The 18260-nt window shown below is 40.4% G+C and overlaps 1 protein-coding gene across 3 annotated transcripts in view; it reads left to right on the top strand.

The window, feature by feature from the left end:
* The window catches only part of Runx1 (RUNX family transcription factor 1), an 803982-nt gene that overhangs the window by 269766 nt on the left and 515956 nt on the right, over window positions 1–18260 (top strand). For all 3 annotated transcript variants that reach the window (XM_070030636.1, XM_070030638.1, XM_070030635.1), the window contains one exon: window positions 4080–4165. The gene's annotated coding sequence lies outside the window, so the exon portion shown is untranslated. The remainder of the gene's footprint in view (window positions 1–4079; window positions 4166–18260) is intronic.

Raw genomic sequence — 18260 nt, 5'->3', positions numbered from 1 at the left:
CAAAGCTCAGCTCAGACCTCTTTGCTTCATCCCCCTTTCTCATCTTTCTGTGTACTCTTTTTGTTGTTGTTGTTGTTGTCAGTTGTGGGCTTTGTACTGTGGGGCTGGGCGCTGTCCCTCAGCTCTTCAGCTCAAGATGAGTGCTCTACCACTTGAACCACAGCACCACTTCTGGTTTTCTGGTGGTTCATTGGAGATAAGAGTCTCACAGACTGCGGCTGGGAAGGTGGCTCAGTGGTAGAGCGCTTGCCTTGCATGCCTGAGGCCCTGGGTTCGATTCCTCAGCACCACATAAGCAAAATGAAAAAAAAAAAGCCGGAAGTAGTGCTGTGGCTCAAGTGGTAGAGCACTAGCCTTGAGCTGAATAGCTGAGGGACAGCGCCCAGGCCCAGAGTTCAGGCCCCACGACCGGACCCCCCAAAAGAGTCTCACAGACTTTCCTGCCTGGGATGGCTTTCAACTGAGATTCTTAGATCTCTCAGCCTCCTGAGTAGCTAGGATGACAGGCATGAGCATATTAACGCCCGGCCTCCTTAGATCTCTCAGCCTCCTGAGTAGCTAGGATGACAGGCATGAGCATTAACGCCCAGCCTCCCTGTGCACTCTTACATTTCATGCAAGCGCATGAAGTAAAGAGAGGGCTCGACTCTGGGATCAGGCTGTCGTGGCATGCTGTATTATCAAGGGACAGGTTATTTGATTTTTCTAATGTTTAAAACTGGAGAACTGGGATGCCTACTGCTTGTATACCCAAATACATCCCAGTGAGAGGGTGGAGTGGGTTTGGTTACAGAACTTGGCACAAGGGACACTGGAGACTCACTAAAGAACCAGAAGAGCGAATAGAAAGTAGACCAGAGTGTAGAGCCTTCTGAGAAAGGAGGATCACTGTCCCCAGGTTCGTGGGATAAGGTGGAATTAAATCCAAGCTTGAGTTTTCACCATGAGTCTCTTGGAAGTACAGCCTGAGCACTAGTGCTGGAGGGCGAAGAGGGTCCTTGGTTTCATGTGTCGAGGCTCTGTGCACTGCCGTCTTGGAGTCCCTTAACTCACCATGGGAAGAGGAAGGTCAAGCCCAGAATTCCTTGAGCATACCACAGAGTTACTTGAACATCTCTGGCTCCTGACAAAGAAATGTTTATATGCTTTGCAGGATCTACAGTTGCTTTTTCTGAGCTTCCCTTGGGAAGTTTTTTTTTTCCAAGGAAACAAAATAAAACACTTCTGAGCCAATGTTTGAAGGCAAAGGATGATGGACTCAAATAAAAGATTCCTTTTTTACTACTGTCTGAGTAACGCTGGCTGGCTGGCTTGCCCTACTTTTGGGGCCTTTCTTCCCCCTCTGTAAACAGATTAACTAAGGAGTTCCATACATTTAGGTCCAGCATCATCCAGTACCTGCCCAGGAGGACACCCCATGGTAGTGTATCTTCAGAGTGTGGGGAGGGAGGGCTCACTCAGAGGCGGAAATCCCATCGAGGGAGTGACGTGACCTATGGAGAGAGAAATGCCAGGAAGTGGAGTAGAACATGCCAGGGCTGAGGAGCAGCAGGTAGGCCAGACACTGGCAAGGCGGTGACCTCTCAGAGGAGGTGACTTGGAACACATAGGCCAAAGGCACATAGGCTAATTCACCTATGTCCAAGGGTCAGAGTGGAAAAGAATTCTCTTGCACATGCCCCTGGGAAGAATTCTAGAAAGAAAGTCAAGTTCTAGGAAGGATGTCTGACCTGGTATGGCCAGAAAAATGATGTTTTTACTGGCTTCTTGTTTTCAGATTACAAATGCCCAGGTGGTCTCTGTACATATACATCACAGGTATGTGTGTGTCCCTTATGATGAATTGTGGAGCCATCAGCAGATGCCAATCACATCTGCCACCCACACTGCCATCAGCCATGATGCCTCCTCCCCTACTTACCCTCAAGACTAAGATAGACCTAAAGATAGACCCAGCTGTGGATGGTTCGCCCATGGATGTTGGAGCAGGCTGGCAGCTGGGGGCTGTCCTGTGACACTGTCATACCTGTGTTTTGTCACACAGATAAGAAAGGGGAGATGCACCTTGAAAGTTAGAACTGGGTAGACGTGGAATAGTAGTGGTTAGGTGAATGACAACTTAAAATAGATGCTGGGATGCAAGGACTTGGCACTTACAAATGATGAAAATACATGGCCGGAACTGTTGACAGCCTCCGATGATGCTGAAGCCCTGATTGGATCCTAACTTGAGGACAAATGTTTGGGCATGCAGTTCCCACATGGCAAAAAGACATTATGTGGAGAGTTCTAGAGCATTCTAGACCAGAAAGGAAATATTCTAGCATAAATCAATATGCAATGAGACAGAGATGTGGGGAGGAAAAGTGGGAATAATATTATCATTGCATAAAAGATCAAGAATAAAGCAAGTGTGGGGAATGGAATGAAGAGGTGCAGATCTGGGGAGATCTAGAAATAGCGATTTCTTCTTCAGCTGAGTAGTGAGAATTTGTTGTTCGCTTCTGGGTATTTCATCTGAATGCATTCACTAGGTGTGGGGCGTCCGGCTCTCAGGGGAATTTCTCTGGGCAGAGTTACACTCTATATGCTGTCTGCCCATCAGTTACTTAAGCGTCTTCTCTCAGATATCTGATCAACTGTTAGATTATTACTATACTTATGTTTTAATTGTCTTGTTAAATTCCTAGTTGTTATTAATTTCTTACTGTGCCTAATTTGTAGAGTAAATGTTATCTCGAGTACGTAGGTATAGGAAATAACATACATACGGTTCTGTGGTTTTAGGCATCCACTGGGATTACTTCCACTTCTCTTTTGGCTAGTTGAGAGATAAGAGTCTCATAGACTTTTTGGCCCGGACTAGCTTTGAACCTTGATCCTCAGATCTTAGCCTTCTAAGTAGCTAGGATTATAGAAATGAGTCACCAGTGCCTAGTTCATATGTATATTTAAGTTTAATAGGTATTTTGCTAGATTGCTTCATAGTGGCATTTGGTGAAAATTTTTAGAACTATAAATTATATAACATTGTACATTCTGAAATCCTAATGGACAATGGATGTGGATATTTGAGTGATTTATTTATTTTTATTTTTATTTTTTTTGCCAATCGTGGGGCTTGAACTCTGGGCCTTGGTGCTGTCCCTGTGCTCTTCAGTTCAAGGTGAGCACTCTACCACTTGAGCCACAGCACCACTTCTGGTTTTCTGGTGGTTAATTAGAGATAAGAGTCTCACGGAGTTTTCTGCTCAGGCTGGCTTTGAACTGCGATCTTCAGATCTCAGCCTCCTGAGTAGCTAGGATTACAGGCATGAGTCACCAGCACCCAACATATTTTAGTGATTTTTAACCGGAAGATGAACATGAATATATTTGGAAGTTTGCTTTTCTTAGCAGTAAATATAACAACTCTTTGTAAAGGAAGAAGTTTGAATTTCCAATTTAATGATTGACCTTTCAAATTCCATGTGAGTAAAGGTTTTTGAGTGAAGACAACAGTGAAATTTTTTCCCCATATTAATGTAATCCATAATCCACATTAAGTATTTCAAGGCCAGAAATGAAAACAGAATAACGATACTGAATTACAATGGTAATTAGGGACAATAACGGAGATCTGCTTTGTGAGTTTCCTCAGGATTTAATAAGCACTTGAAACTCTCATCAAACTCTACCACCTAAGTCAGCAAATCCGAATACTATGTCAGTAGTAAAAGACTAATTAATATTGTTCTCTGTTTCAACTCTGGATCATTTTAGCAATACTATTAAATTTCAGTGGAGAGCTCAGCTCAGCTTTGTGTGTGTCCTGGGGTTTGAACTCTGGGCCTGGACACTATTCTTGAGCCTTTTTGTTCAAGGCTATACCCCTTGAGCCACAGCTCCACTTCCAGCTTTTTGGTGGTTAATTGGAGATAAGAATCTTACAGACTTTCTTGTGTGGGCTGGCTTCCAACCATGATCCTCAGGTCTGAGCCCCTGGAGTAGCTAGGGTTACAGGCATGCGCCATGGGTGCTCAGCTTCAGCTCAGCTTTGACCCCACATGGTTTCATTTGTTCTATTTTCTTCTTTGTAGAATTTTCTGGTTGAAAAAAAAGAAAAACTAGTGAAAAAAGAAAAGAAAAGCCTGGCTGGTGAATTCCAAGATCACACGGTGTTGAGGTAAGAAAATTAAGATTCCTTTTGCGGATGTGACTGGCTTTGTGAGCCAGTGTTGGCGGATGCCATTTCTGCTGGAGGGCGTATGTAAATGGATTTGCTCCTTGAATTCTGCAACTGAGGCTGCAGGAATCTTCCCTGGATTTTTGTGTCAAAGAAAGAGACAGAACTAAGTAGAAAGGAAGCAAAGCATGTCTCTAATATTTATTTCCTAACTTTGCTTAAAAAATTACACAAGTATTGCATATATGCTGTGTGCTTGAATTTCTTTCTTTCTTTCTTTTTTGGTGCTGGTACTGGGACTTGAACTCAAGAGTCTGGGTACTATCCCTGACCTTCTTTGCTCAAGACTAGCTCTCTACCACTTGAGCCACAGCTCTACTTCTGGCTTTTCTGGTCGGTAAATGGAGCTAAGAGTCTCATATACTTTCATGCCTAGATGGGCTTTTAACTGTGATCCTCAGATCTCAGCCTTCTGAGTAGGTAGGATTAGAGGCCTGAGCTATGGGCACCAGACTAATGTGTGCTTTGATTTTTGTGCTGAGTTTCCCAGTTGCAATGCAAGAAGGTGATGCTGTGTCCAGGTTTCTGGGAGGAAGCCTAACATTTCCACCTCGCTTTGTTCTCTGTTTAACAAATGAGATGGGCTGGGAGATCTCTGACTCTTCTTTTCTCTTTGATCATTTCTCCCAGTAAGAAAGTATATCTGCATTTGCCTTCAATGTTTTTTTTTTTTAATTTATAATGGAATAATTCCAAGCACTGCATTTTGGTTTAATGTCTGGCATGAAATGTACAAACAACTCCTATTGAAAACAACAAGTTTTGGCACATTCTAAAACATCAGAGGGCAAAGACATTTCAGATATGAGTCCATCAATAACTTAGCACAGTATCTCTTACTGATTCATTACCGATTTCATGTGTCCCATTTCATATCTGGCACATAATCTGAAAAATCTGGCGCTAAGTAATCCCTTCTTAATGTGTGATACGTGCAGCTTGGGGTGGGTGGCATGTACACATCCCTTCTCCCACCTCTGCTCAAATAGCTATGTGTTTCCAGGGCACTACAGATGTTCCTGGCTTTCTAGCTGATTAGAAACTCAGAGAATTTATGTTGTGTATAACCTGCTCTGTTAAATAATGCTTTAAGGACCTCTTCATGACTGTCATTTATGAATTGTGTGAATATTCAGACAGAAGGGAAAACCTACTATTCAACATTCAGTACAAAATGTCTTTAATGTTTGTCAAACATGGGACAACAACAATGCTTGAGGATCACAGGTCTACCAAAACAAAGAAAAAAAACACCTTTTTGTAGTTTGGGGGAGCATTTGGATCTGGAATTGAAACTGTGGGCCAGAAGGGAGGGTGTTTGAGGACTGGCTAACATTTAGTGGCGGAAGCTTAGCAATGTGCCTGTATATGTCTGTTGCTTATAGACTGGTTTTCACGCGTGTAGAAGTGTTATGGGTTGGCTGGCTTTTTGGAGGTTGATCCTAATGCTGCTTTGCACTGTTTGATTTCAGTGTTCTTAAACCAGATGATGATAGTAGCTCATTTATGCTCTGGGACTATGGCCAATGGAGGGTTATCCTTTCTGGTTTTTGAATTTGTGGTAGAGAAGGTTTAAATTTTCAACTACATGAGAAATGGGTTTGCATCACCGTATGGAGGTTTTCCCAGTGTGTTCTCCACCAGCAATGAATGCGGTGCAAATTCCCCACAATATTATGTGACACTGAGTAATCGCCTTTGTCACCCTGTCAGAACGTTGAAATTGCCTAGCTCTTTGAAGAGTAAAGTTGAGAGACTTTCTATATGATAATTCTATGACAAAGAATTAATATATTTGGTCCTCTGCATGTTTCTGATGTCGTCTGCCAATTTTCAATTGAAGTTTATATTGATTTTTAAGGACTTCATTTATTATTAGCCTTTTATATTAAGAGTTGTAATGTCCGCAGTATGTTCTTCATCTCTTGATTTTTTAAAAGTAGAATTTAGTGGAAGAGTGCAGATAAAAATGCACTTTGAGCCTAGCACTGGTGTCTCATGCCTGTCATCCTAGCTATTCAGGAGACAGAGATCTGAAGATCACAGTTCAAAGCCAGCCCAGACAGGAGAGTCTGTGAGACGCTTATCTCCAAGTAAGCACCAGAAAACTGAAAGTGGCACTGTGGCTCAAATGGTAGAGCATTAACCTTGAGCTGAAGAGCTCAGGGACAGTGTCTAGGTCTAGAGTTCAAGCCTCACGACCACCACCATCACCATCAAAATGCACTTTGATACTGTGGATTGATACATTATTTTATTCTTTTTTTTGTCTGTTGAAGAGCTTGAACTCAGGGCCTGGGTGCTGTCCCTGACCATTTTTGCTCCAGGCTAGTGCTCTGCCACTTGAGCCACAGCTCCACTTTCACCTTTCTTTTTGGTAGTTAGAGTCTCATAGACTTTCCTGCCTAGGCTAGCTTTGATTCACAATCCTCAGATCTCAGTCTCCTGAGTAACTAGGATTGCAGGCTTGAGCCACCAGCACCCAACTGATCCATTGTTTTATTTTCTTCTGGTTTAATATTATAGTCTTCTGGTTTAATACTAATATAATTTAATTCTTATTTGAGATGACACGTTTTTCCTTCTCGCTACAGTTCCATGGCATCATTTTTATTCCTTTTCTGGATTTACATGGGTAGAAATATTAGGGAGGAACACATCTTTTTCAGGTAGCTGCTTAGATGTCCTAATACCATTTCTTGGATAGCACATTATTTTTCCATTATTGGACAGACCTCTTTGATCATAGCCAAGTTTTCATAGTACATTTACTTCTAATTTTTCTCCTCTGAGCCATTAACTAATAATATGTTGGCATTTTCATTGATCATTACACCACATGTACTTCTCTGTTTAATTAGACTTTGGCTTAGGATGGTGATATTTACATTAACTGAATGTTCTATGATTTATTCAACAACGCTCCTTTGTGTTGCACACCATTTAATATTGAGAGACTTTTAGGTACAAATCAACAAATGTTTCCCCAGACTTTGTGTGTTTATTCCATAAGCCACCATTTGCAAAAGCTAGCCTCTCAATGTCTTGGTCTCAATGTACCTGGTCATCATTTTGCATCTGCTGATAATGGGCATCTCCAGCGCTGAGCATCTTCCTTTCTACATAACACTGGCTCAAACAGCATTCAGATCTCAAAGTTAGTAATGGAGCACTCAAAAAAGCAGTTATTTTTCATAAAGAACATCTGTTGGATCTTTTAAATTTTTCAGTTGAACTATGGCGTTTAAACCTTGAAAGGAACTCTCATGCACAGTTCCAAGTGCTGGTTCAAAATAGCTTATATGATTCACTGTCTGACATACTTGCACTAAAGTCAGATTGCTTCTTGTGGATAATTCAGAAACATTGAGTCATCATAATGGCAATTTTGTAAGGGTCTGAGTATAGGTGTGTGTAAGAGTATGTGGGAATGTAGATGTATTTGTGTATGTGTGTGTGTGTGTGTGTGTGTGTGTGTGTGTGTGTGTTTCCAAAAAGATAATATTAACAAGTATGTGCTTTCTCAGGACTGCTCTAATTTTTCATCATACAAGTGACTCCATTGATTTATATGGACACACACACACACACACACACACACACACACACACACAGATACACAGAAACAGAGACAAGAGACTGAGAGACAGACAGAGCGCGAAGTGCTCTTGGCCATTCCTGCCATGGTTACCAACATGAAGTTTCAACACAGAAACAAATTCCTTTTTCCTGGACCTTAGTTTGTTCCACTGGTTGGGATGGACACATTTAGAGGCCAGCAACTTAAGCGCAATCTCTCTCTCTCTAAATATATCTCAGAGGACACGTACCTCCATAGGCATTGGTGAGTTTATCCAATGCATAATAAAACAAAATGATCGGCACTCTAGTCTTGAGTATTCCTTGTTACTTAGACAAAATTGAGGTTAGTTATTACTTAGCCTCCTGAATCCTCTTACTGACTATAACTCGTTGATCTTATAAGAGGGTGCATAGGAGCTATTGGCCACAGGGGGTTAAAGTTATTTACGGCATTCAGAAAGCCACTGGTGAGGCCAAGAAACGATGGGTTGTTAGCTGAATGTCATCATTCTAATGAGCAGTCTCACGCGTGTGAGGTCATTGGCGTAAATCCTCAAGTGGACTCAGGTGAGCACTCCCACATGCAGATGTTGAAGTTCCTTTCCATGGCAGAGTTTAGAATAGGAGAATAAAGAATGACTGGTGATAGCTACTCAGGAGGCTGAGATCTGAGGATCGCGGTTTAAAGCCAGCCCGGGCAGGAGAGACCATGAAACTCCTATCTCCAATAAACCACCAGAAAACAGGAAGTGGTGCTGTAGCTCAAGTGGTAGAGCACTCGCCTTGAGCTGAAGAGCTGAGGGACAGCACCCAGGCCCCACGACCGACAAAAAAAAAAAGAATGACTGGTGAAACATGGCACTTCTACTTTATTTCTGCATCGGGCAATTGTTATCACTCACTTTAAACTCTGAAAAAAAAACCTAAACACACTTAGTTTCTTCTGCCCATACTACTGTATTCTCTTTCCAATGACGACACTGCAGGAGAATAGAAAGGTATGGAGAGCTGCAAACTACTTATAGCGCCCACATAGAAGCTTTCTAATCCACACGTCCACTTGGTTTCTAATGAGACCAAACCATCATTCAGATGGTCGTTCTTTCCAGTTTATGGTTACTATCACAAATACCTGAGGCAATCAGCTTAATCAAGACAAGAGGGTTGTTTTGGCTCCATTCTAAAGGCTTCAGCCCTCGGCGTAGACACCTTGCTTCGGGCTGTGACAATGCATCATGATGCATTGCACGGAGCAAGACCGCTGGTGTCACAGCTGGAAGATGGCCCTGAGCCCTCCAGTCCCCTCTGAGGACAATCCCCCAAAGTACAGAAGGTCTCCCATTAGATGCTTCCTCCTAATGGCTCTCTACCTCCCCACAGAGTCCCTAGGGAGACACACGTCACCGTATGAACCCTGGGAACAGTTAAGACTAAGACTATAGCACTTGTCAAAACCGAAGCAAAATTAAATGAGATATAATATTGGCAAAACTTGTTCTTGGGATAATACAATATAATGGTTATTAACTATGGAGCATCATTTTTCTTTTGGGTAGGGGAAGAGTAGGACATAAGGCAGATCCTGACAGAACTACCTTAAATCCCACCATCTGCTTCCCTCCAGAGAAGATCCCATGCTGGCTAGAGATGCCTTGGGATTCCTAGGAAGTTAGATTGTTGAATACAAGCACAATCCAGGAACTCCATTGAACCCCTTCTCTTTGGTAGTGTTTTCCCAAAGCAGCTTAGCAGCTAGTCTTCCTAAGGATGAAAAGCTCTGAGCTTCAGTCTTAGAATAGGATTTGCTAGTTCCGGGGGGAGATTTGGTAGTCTGAAAAATAACAGACTCCAGTCCGAAGTTCTGTTGCACTCAGATCTTTGAGGAGTGAGTGTGTGTGTGTGTGTGTGTGTGTGTGTGTGTGTGTGTGTGTGTGTGTGTGTGTGTGTGTGTGTGTGTGTGTGTAATCTAATTAGTGATGGCAAGTGATTTACTTCCAGGTGATGATTTTGAGTTTTAACAAATCACCTAGTTCTGATTTATACACAGATCTACTTCAGTGTGTCTATAAATGCACCCTTGCCTATGACACATGGATATTTATGTGAACGGGGGGATTTATTCTCTATGATAGCTGCAGAAAACAAAATCAAGTTGCTGAGATCTGATGAGAGTCCATTTACATTTCTAGTTGTCATAGAGGTCAGGAGGTGGCTACTGAATGCTCTACCTTAAGGCCAAAAAGGGCAAAAGTATAGAACGGAGGCCAAATAATGATTTCATTATACAAATGAAATGGGAAAACGCAGTGAAATTCCATCCATCCCTGAGAACTGACTCCATTTAGAGGTTAGAAGAAGAGCCTGGAATGATCTCACACGGAGGGGCTTTGTAACCGTCACTCCAAAGCAACTGTGGAAGGGTTACGACTAAGGATGAAAGGATCAGCACATAAAGGTTTGAGCTTTAACTACCCTTCTGTTGCATGCATGAAGAATAAAATAGATAATTGGTCCAGATGGCCTGTTCCCCCGGTGCACAGGGGAACCAGGACTATCTAAAGAGGTGAGAGCCATCAAGTAAGAATGTGAGGGAGAAGCTTGCCTTCCATTTGAGAGGCAGACGTGAAGTACATTAGGTGATGTCACAGAACATTCGTGGTAAAGAAGATGCCAGCAGGAGCTGGATCAGGAGAGCTCTAAATGCAATAAAGGACCGTTGCAATTGACACAGAGACTTCCCACTTCGAGAAGACTCGCTTCATGATACACAGATGGTGCATGAAGAAACTGAGTTCCATTGAACCAAAATGATACCTACATAATTACTGTCACAGCTTCTCAGGGGCTTAAAATCTCATTTACATACTTCACCTCAGCTTCTGTTGGTGGAGGATCTAGCCAAGATAGGCAAATGTCAGGAGTGTGAGGACAAAAACTTAGGCAGTGGGAAGGGGGCAGTTGGGGTGATGGGAGCTTCATGACCCATTTCTGTGCTCTAATTGTTCCATGGTCTTCAGCAGGCTATGATGAAGGTAATAGCAACAGAATAGACTTCACAATTAATGTGAAATTTTAATAATTAAAGTTAAATCCCAGCCTTAGGTTAGATGGAATTTCCTGTGAACATAACCATTTTTTAATAGCTGGGAACTCCCCATTGTGTTGGTTCATTTTATAGGGTGGTCACACTTGACTGATGTAATAGCCAACAAGCATTGTTGGATACAGAATAGATTGCTAATTACCCATGGAAACAGACTTTTGAACCAGGACGGTACGTTTTAATTGCCTCTTAGTAAGCTATGTTGACTTTCTCTTCTCCCACCCAGGTCCCATCAGCACTTACCCCATGCTGCCTGAGCTGTAATAGATTCATAATAGACACGTTTATGTATTAATAATAATAAAGATAAATTATGTTTGCAAGTACTTTCCCTTATACTTCATAATAACTCTGGAGAATATACAGAGCAAGTATGATTATCCATCCCTTTCTGAGGATGAGCTGTAAACTCAAGAGATTTTCCAATAAGTTTTTTTGGGCAAATCAACTCACAGGGACTGAGTTGTGTCTCTTTGAAAACAACCTGATGGATATATAGTGGGCCATGTATGTCACAGAATGACGGAGCTCAACCAAGAGGATGTGGCCACTTGTGCGGACTCTGTGCCTCTCAATTGTGTGTCCTCGCTGAGACCTAGTTTATTTATCTTTAATATAGTTAACAGGTAGTAACTCTTCGTATCTTAGTCATCATTGCATAGTACATGAGCAATTGCTTTCAGATTTATTCATTGTTTTTACCTAGAGTATTCATTCATATAGGCTCCAATAGGTTCTCTAAGACTTAAAATTTTTGCAAAATTTGGTACTTACATTGCTTTTTTCTCCTTTTTCTGGGAAGAGTGTCAAATTTTCCAAAGATTTCAGTGATTTAAAGAAAAGTAAGATTAATGTAAAATATTGTAAGGTGTATTATATAGAATAGCTTTTCTGATATTATTGCATATTCCTTTTTGAAAATGTGGGAAATATAGAAAAACAAAAACAAGAAAATAACAGCCTTTTCAAAACATACCATTTAGAAATATCCTGTCTTTTCAGGTAAAAAAATGTGAATCTCTTTAGTATTTTCATGTTAAAGGTAGTTGGCTGAAAATGAGTGGTAGAGATCTGTCTCATCTTGAGGAATATTGATGTCTACTTCTTGTTTGTTGAAAGACAGGGGAAAAAAAGCCAATCTTAGATACAGAACACTAACAAATACATCTGAACTCGAATAAGTTAATATTAATATCTATGTGCCTCTTGTCTTTTGACCTAATTCAGGGATTTCTGTCTAAATTTCCATGGGAAAAATCATCCCTTCATTCTTAGAATAATTTCTTCTTGATCACAATCAATCTAATCAAGTGATTTTACCCTAATTTCCAGAAGACATTGTTAGTGTTTTATTTAAAATTTTTAAATTTACAATGTTGGAGAGAATTGGTCTACAGTTTGATTTTTCTGGGATTCTTCACTTTTTCAAATGTTAATTATCATGAGTAGTGAGTGGTATAAGAAGTCTTGCATCATTCTGGACAAGAAGCTGAAAGCGATTGCAAATTTTCCTTCTTTTTCATTTAGTTTTTTAAATCCTTTGTCCTTTCTTGAACAAGTTTCTATTTTATTCATTTTTAATCTATTAGAACAGGATTCCATATAATTTTCAATTATGTTTTTGTCATGCATATTGTTAGTTGTAATTTAATTTATATTTTCTTTTCTTTCATTTGATTATTCCCACTAAACAGTTGATTAGAATTTTTTCCTATGAAGAACCAATTTTTAGATTGGTTGATGTTTATATTATTTATAAATATTCTAATTCATTAAATGCTTTTCTCTCATTTTTTTCTACTTTAAAGTTCCTTAGCTCTCATCTTCCCTTCTAGCCTGCATCCATTCCTGGTTTGGTACTGATGGCTCCGAACAGTAGTTCTGCAGTAGCATGAAATTAGCCAATATTCCAGATATTCCTACAGATTATATTTTCACTCACAAAGTAAGTAATCCTCAATGGCACATTTAATTCTCAATGCAATCATTTTCCAGAGAATTGTGGTGTGAAAATTCTGGCCTGGTTAATTTTGAATTTATGAGACTTATCTGGTCGACATATTTGTCCAATATGCTTCGTAAATATGATAGGAAATATATCCCCTTGCTCTCGGTCAGACCCATTTTCCTGTAAACCTACTAAATCCTGTTGTTCTTTGGTACTTCATTTCTTCATATATGTATTTGTATATTTGCATAGTTCAGCTGCAAAGTCAGGGGAAGTTGTGCCTTTAATAATTTGTGATCACTGTATTTTGGAGGGTAGTTTTCAGAACATAAAGATTTATGGTTTTTCTGTTTTCCTTTTGGATTTTACTTATTATCAGAATAATATAATCTGTTCACTCCAGGAAATGGGATTTTCCCTTCATTCTATTGCCTGATAGGAATGTGATAAATCCTGTTTTCTTTGTCGATATTCTTTTATATTTCTTCTTATCTCTTACATCTTTCCTCCTACTCATTAAATATGTGCCAATTTTTTAAGTGTTAGAACTTTACAGTAATATAAGGTTAAATTTGATTTGCTCATTAATGTAACTAGCTAAATTTAAATATTGGATATTTTTTATTATAGCAGGTTAGATGAAGGATATATATATATATATATATTATATTAATTGTAATATATGTGTGTCTGATGTAATTGTGGATGCCACATTATCTTCTTTTATGCTTTTAAAAAATACTTCTTGTTTCTTCCTGTAAAGCCTTTTCTTTTTCAATATGGTTTATTTTTTAAACAAGGACTATTCTCCTTTTGTTTTTTTCCCCTGCTGATTCTGTTTTAAGTTTTAATAGACATTTACCTTAACTTACTAAAATATTAATATTGCTGTTTATAAAACTGCCAACAAAAAATAATGCACTACATTGTGACTGGCCTTTATGTAAAACAAGGACATTAGTAATCTTTTCCTATTATATCCATGCTCAGTTCCTAGTTCTGGGTTTTTTTTTTGGTGTCATTTGTGATTTTTAGAGTGGAATTATTAGCTTGATTGAGTCGTACTGTTTGTATTTCACACCCCAGTTGATTGAACTATAATTCAAGCATATACACGGAGAGATGGTTGCAACTTCCTGGAAACCTCCTTCAGGTATCTTCACAGGTGTACGACAATGTTGGGGCAGCACAGGATTCTTAGATAATAAGTTTTTTTCTTCAAAAACTTGAGGGATACATTTCATGGTTTGATGGGCTTTGGTGATACAAGAACACTTTCTATACATGTCCGAATTGCCTGTTTTTTTTTTTAATTCTAATTTTCTCTCCTAAAATTTAAAAACACCATCAATAGAGATTGGTGGTGATGGTGATGGCTGAGCATTTGCAGACCACCTCTTCTGTGCCATGATTGTTGCTCAGAATTTTCACAACTTTTCCTGAGTATGTATACTATATGTAGCGAATTGTGTGAAAATAATTCTAGGGATTTAATTCTTTCTTATGTGTCCAAGAGCAGGAGGTTTAGGATAATCCAGTACGTTTACTTTATTATAGTGATTACCAGAGTTTACAGGAATGGATAGCAGAAAGCTCAGGATTTCTTTCCTCTTTCAAAGGCTGCCAAATTCTCTGCGTATAAATGAAATTTAAATGAGTTGTTAAAGACGATGTCATTTACTCAGGATAAATGGAATTGACTATAAAGCCAAAGGAAAGAAAATATTCTTACTTTCATAGACCTTCAGTTCTCTTCTTCAACCTTTCTCCTTTCATGCTTTAATTGTGGCTCTGCTTCAAATCTTTCCATATTTTTTTAAAAAATTCTTGTTTCTTAAATCTGAGATGTGTCTATGGGCCTATAAGATTATTAAATTAGAAAATTTCTACGTTCCTCATTTTTAAATAAAGTAATGATATCGAGTCCTATCAGTCCTGGCTTCAAATAGGACCGTTAAGTTAGTTAGTGAAATCAAGAAGCCTCTCATCTTTGGTTATTGTGTTTTAGAAACAGGACACTACCAATAATGACCTGGAGTGGTAAAATGCTGATTTCATTCAGGATAAAGCTTAATAACTCAACTCACAGGTACTTTAGGTATTAGACCATGGTTAGAGGATTTGCAGGTTTTTTGGATATTTATATGTTCACTAAAGTTTTGACATTGATACTGGAATTGTAATTGAATCTTGAAGATCTTAGTTTAAAGGGAGTTTAAAGGGAGAAAGACATACCCAGGACATTTTCCACATAGTTAACATTAGAAATGTGGAGGAAAATTAGAAAATGAACCAGTTCTTAATTTTCATATTAATAGGATTGGATTCACGACTTGGTAAGTTGTGTCAGAGTTTAGGTAAGGTAGTCACATTTGTATGCAACTCAAATTTATGTGTAGCTTGCCCAATGAATGTCATGTCTTAAATCCCTCATATGCAAGACAAAGTGCTACAACACAGCCCAGGCTAGTCCTGTTTCAGCTCCAGCTTCTACTGACTTTCCAAAGGAAGGACACTGGAGGTGTCGGACACTGTCCTCCTTCCACAGGAGGAAGACTTTGAGCGGCCAGACCTCAGCTCTTCCCAGGACAATGGCTTAATCTTGGTTCTGTGTGGGTGGCAGGCTCCTTCTCTACAAGTCAAATAAGGGAAATTTCATTTCCTTTTTGCAAGTAATTCATTCCACTCAGTGTTATTGAAGGTATTAGCAAAAAGAATCCATGTGGGTTTCTTATCCTCCCTCCCTCCCTCCCTCCCTCCCTTCCTTCCTTCCCTCTTTCTTTCTTTCTTTCTTTCTTTCTTTCTTTCCTTCTTTCTTCCTTTCTTTCCTGCTTTATTTCCTTCCTTCCTTCCTTCCGTCCTCCCTGACTTACTTACTTACTTTCTTTCTTTCTTTCTCTTTCTTTCCTTCTTTCTTTCTTCCTTTCTTTCTTCCTTTCTTTCCTGCTTTCTTTCTTTCCTTCCTTCCTTCCTCCCTTTCTCCCTGACTTTCTTTCTTCCTTTCTTTCCTTCTTTCTTCCTTTCTTTCCTGCTTTCTTTCCTTCCTTTCATCCTTCCTTCCTCCCTGACTTTCTTTCTCTTTCTTTCTTTCTTTCTTTCTTTCTTTCTTTCTTTCTTTCTTTCTTTCTTTCTTTCTTTCTTTCTTTCTTTCTTTCTCTCTTTCTCTCTTTCTCTCTTTCTCTCTTTCTTTCTGTTCCTGGAGCTTGAACTCAGGGCCTGGGCACTGTTCCTGAGCCTCTCTGTGCTCAAGGCTACTGCTCTACCATTTGAGCCACAGCATTACTTCTGGCTTTTTCTGTTTATGTGGTACTGAGGAATCAAACCCAGGGCTTTATGCATGCTAGGCAAGCACTCTACTGCTATGCTACATTACCAGCCCCCGTGTGGGTTTCTAAAGTGATGTGGAGTGTGCATTTAGAACTCCAATCAGGATTGCAGGTAAACCATGATCATGAGGATACGAAAGCCAATGTCTGTTACTATGGGTTAAATTCTGTTCCCCCAGAAAAATGGTGGGACCCAGTGCCTATGAATGTGTCTGTCTCTGGAAATAGAGACTCTGAAAATTAGCAGAGTAGGTAGAGATCATGAGGGTCGGTCTGGTGCCAGAGTGACTGAAGTCCTTGAGAAAAGAGGAAATCAGGTCACAGGGACAGACACACAGACGTGGAAGATGAGAGGACCTGGGGCAAATGCCTGAGGTGGTAGAAGCTGGGAGGCAGGGCAGGGGGTGGATTCCAGCACCTTGATGGTGAACTTGTAGGCTTCAGAGCTGTGAGAGATCAAATTGTTCTTTTAGCCTCCTCCTGTTATGAAAGCTCTAGCTAATGCAGCCATTTAAATTTCAGCTTAGCCAGCTGGGGAGAAAAAAATGTGACTATGGTAGCTATGATACATTTCTAAGCCAAGCAAGTTTCTAAGTCACTTACCCTGGGGAAAAGTACTAGCCTGCATTGCACAAGTGCCTTTAAACCAAAACGCGAAGAACTACAGGTTAGTTCTTGTAGAGGCGAGTGTTCTAGGCATGCAGTGACCCAAGGCTCCTAGGGTTTATCTCACCAAAGTTTGGTTCTGTTCTCTGCATCTCTTCTGACACTTGACTTCCTTATGGGCTGCTGTTTTCCAAATGTGAGGTTCATACACTGCCCACAGAAACATAATGTAATCTTGGCCTTGCTATTTGTAAGTTTCCTATGGTATTTTGTATAACACTCAATGAAGAATTTTACCTTGTGGTCTGCTTACCAATACAGCAATGTGCTTTGTTTAATTTTGTTCGATCTGCACAGGTTTCCCTTTTAAACTAGGTTCATAGAAGCTACACTTTGTTGCAAGCTGATGGGTTCTAACAAGTGAGTTTCCAAGCCTCCATTTTACAATCAACTCGTGCTCAGGAAAAGGGAGGAAAAACTACCAAGTTTCTTTAATGTTTTGATGAATTCCTATCTTAAAACCACAGAGGTAAAGTGGGAGGAAGGAAGGAAGGAAGGGAGGGAGGAAGGGAGGAAGGGAGGAAGGAAGGAAGGAAGGAAGGAAGGAAGGAAGGAAGGAAGGAAGGAAGGAAGGAAGGAAGGAAAAGGGAAAGAGAGATGTAGGGAAAGAGGAAAATAAGAAAGGAAGAAGAGAAGGAAGAGAAAGGAAAGATGAGGAAGAAAGGAAGGAAGGAAAGGAGAGGAAGAAGAGAGAAAGAGAAAGAGGAGGGAGAGAAGGATAGAGAAAGGAAATGAAATTTTGGAAGGGAGAAAAGGCAAAGGGAGAAGAGAGGAAGAAGATGGGGATGGTTTTCTATGTATTCACTGGAGGTGTCACATCTCTCTGACTACTCAACCCATTCTCTTTACAGGGAGACTAAGATTGCACACCACTGTGGCTATTTCAGCTTTAAAAGCACGATGAGCCCTGATAGCGATACCACATTAAACACATCTCCTATCGATTCTTTCTAACCTTGCAAAACGAACTTGTGTGCGTTAAGTACCTTTTACTCCAGCCCTGCTGATGGGCCCGGGGATGTTAACTGCCTGGCTGAATTTCCTCTGAGGTCAGCAGACAGGCAAGCAGGACCTGATGGAGCGAGTATCTTGAGGCCAAAAGACTGTTTACCCTGTCACCCTCAAATAGAGCTTGAGGACAAATGTCTGGACAAATCTGAGCCACAGGGAGATTAAATCAAGCTCTCCTACCTCGCCACCCACCGTGTCACCAGCCACACAAGCATGCGGTCCCTTCAAGCAAGGTGGCTGTGATAACGTAAGAAGGAGATTCAGGGCTGGTCTTGCAGAAGTATAAATAACAGTGTCATTTCACCTGCCCATCTTGGGGGCAGTCTTACTGCCTGTCCTGCTGGCCCTGCTGATCCCTGTGTGGCTAATAGACTTGGGACAGGCAGGGACAGAGTCCAC

Source organism: Dipodomys merriami, unplaced genomic scaffold, assembly GCF_024711535.1.
Source record: "Dipodomys merriami isolate MVZ:Mamm:240054 unplaced genomic scaffold, mDipMer1.0.p SCAF_2, whole genome shotgun sequence".
Classification (NCBI taxonomy): domain Eukaryota; kingdom Metazoa; phylum Chordata; class Mammalia; order Rodentia; family Heteromyidae; genus Dipodomys; species Dipodomys merriami.
The sequence above is the reverse complement of the archived record's forward strand: the minus strand, read 5'-3'. Positions and strand labels throughout refer to the sequence as shown.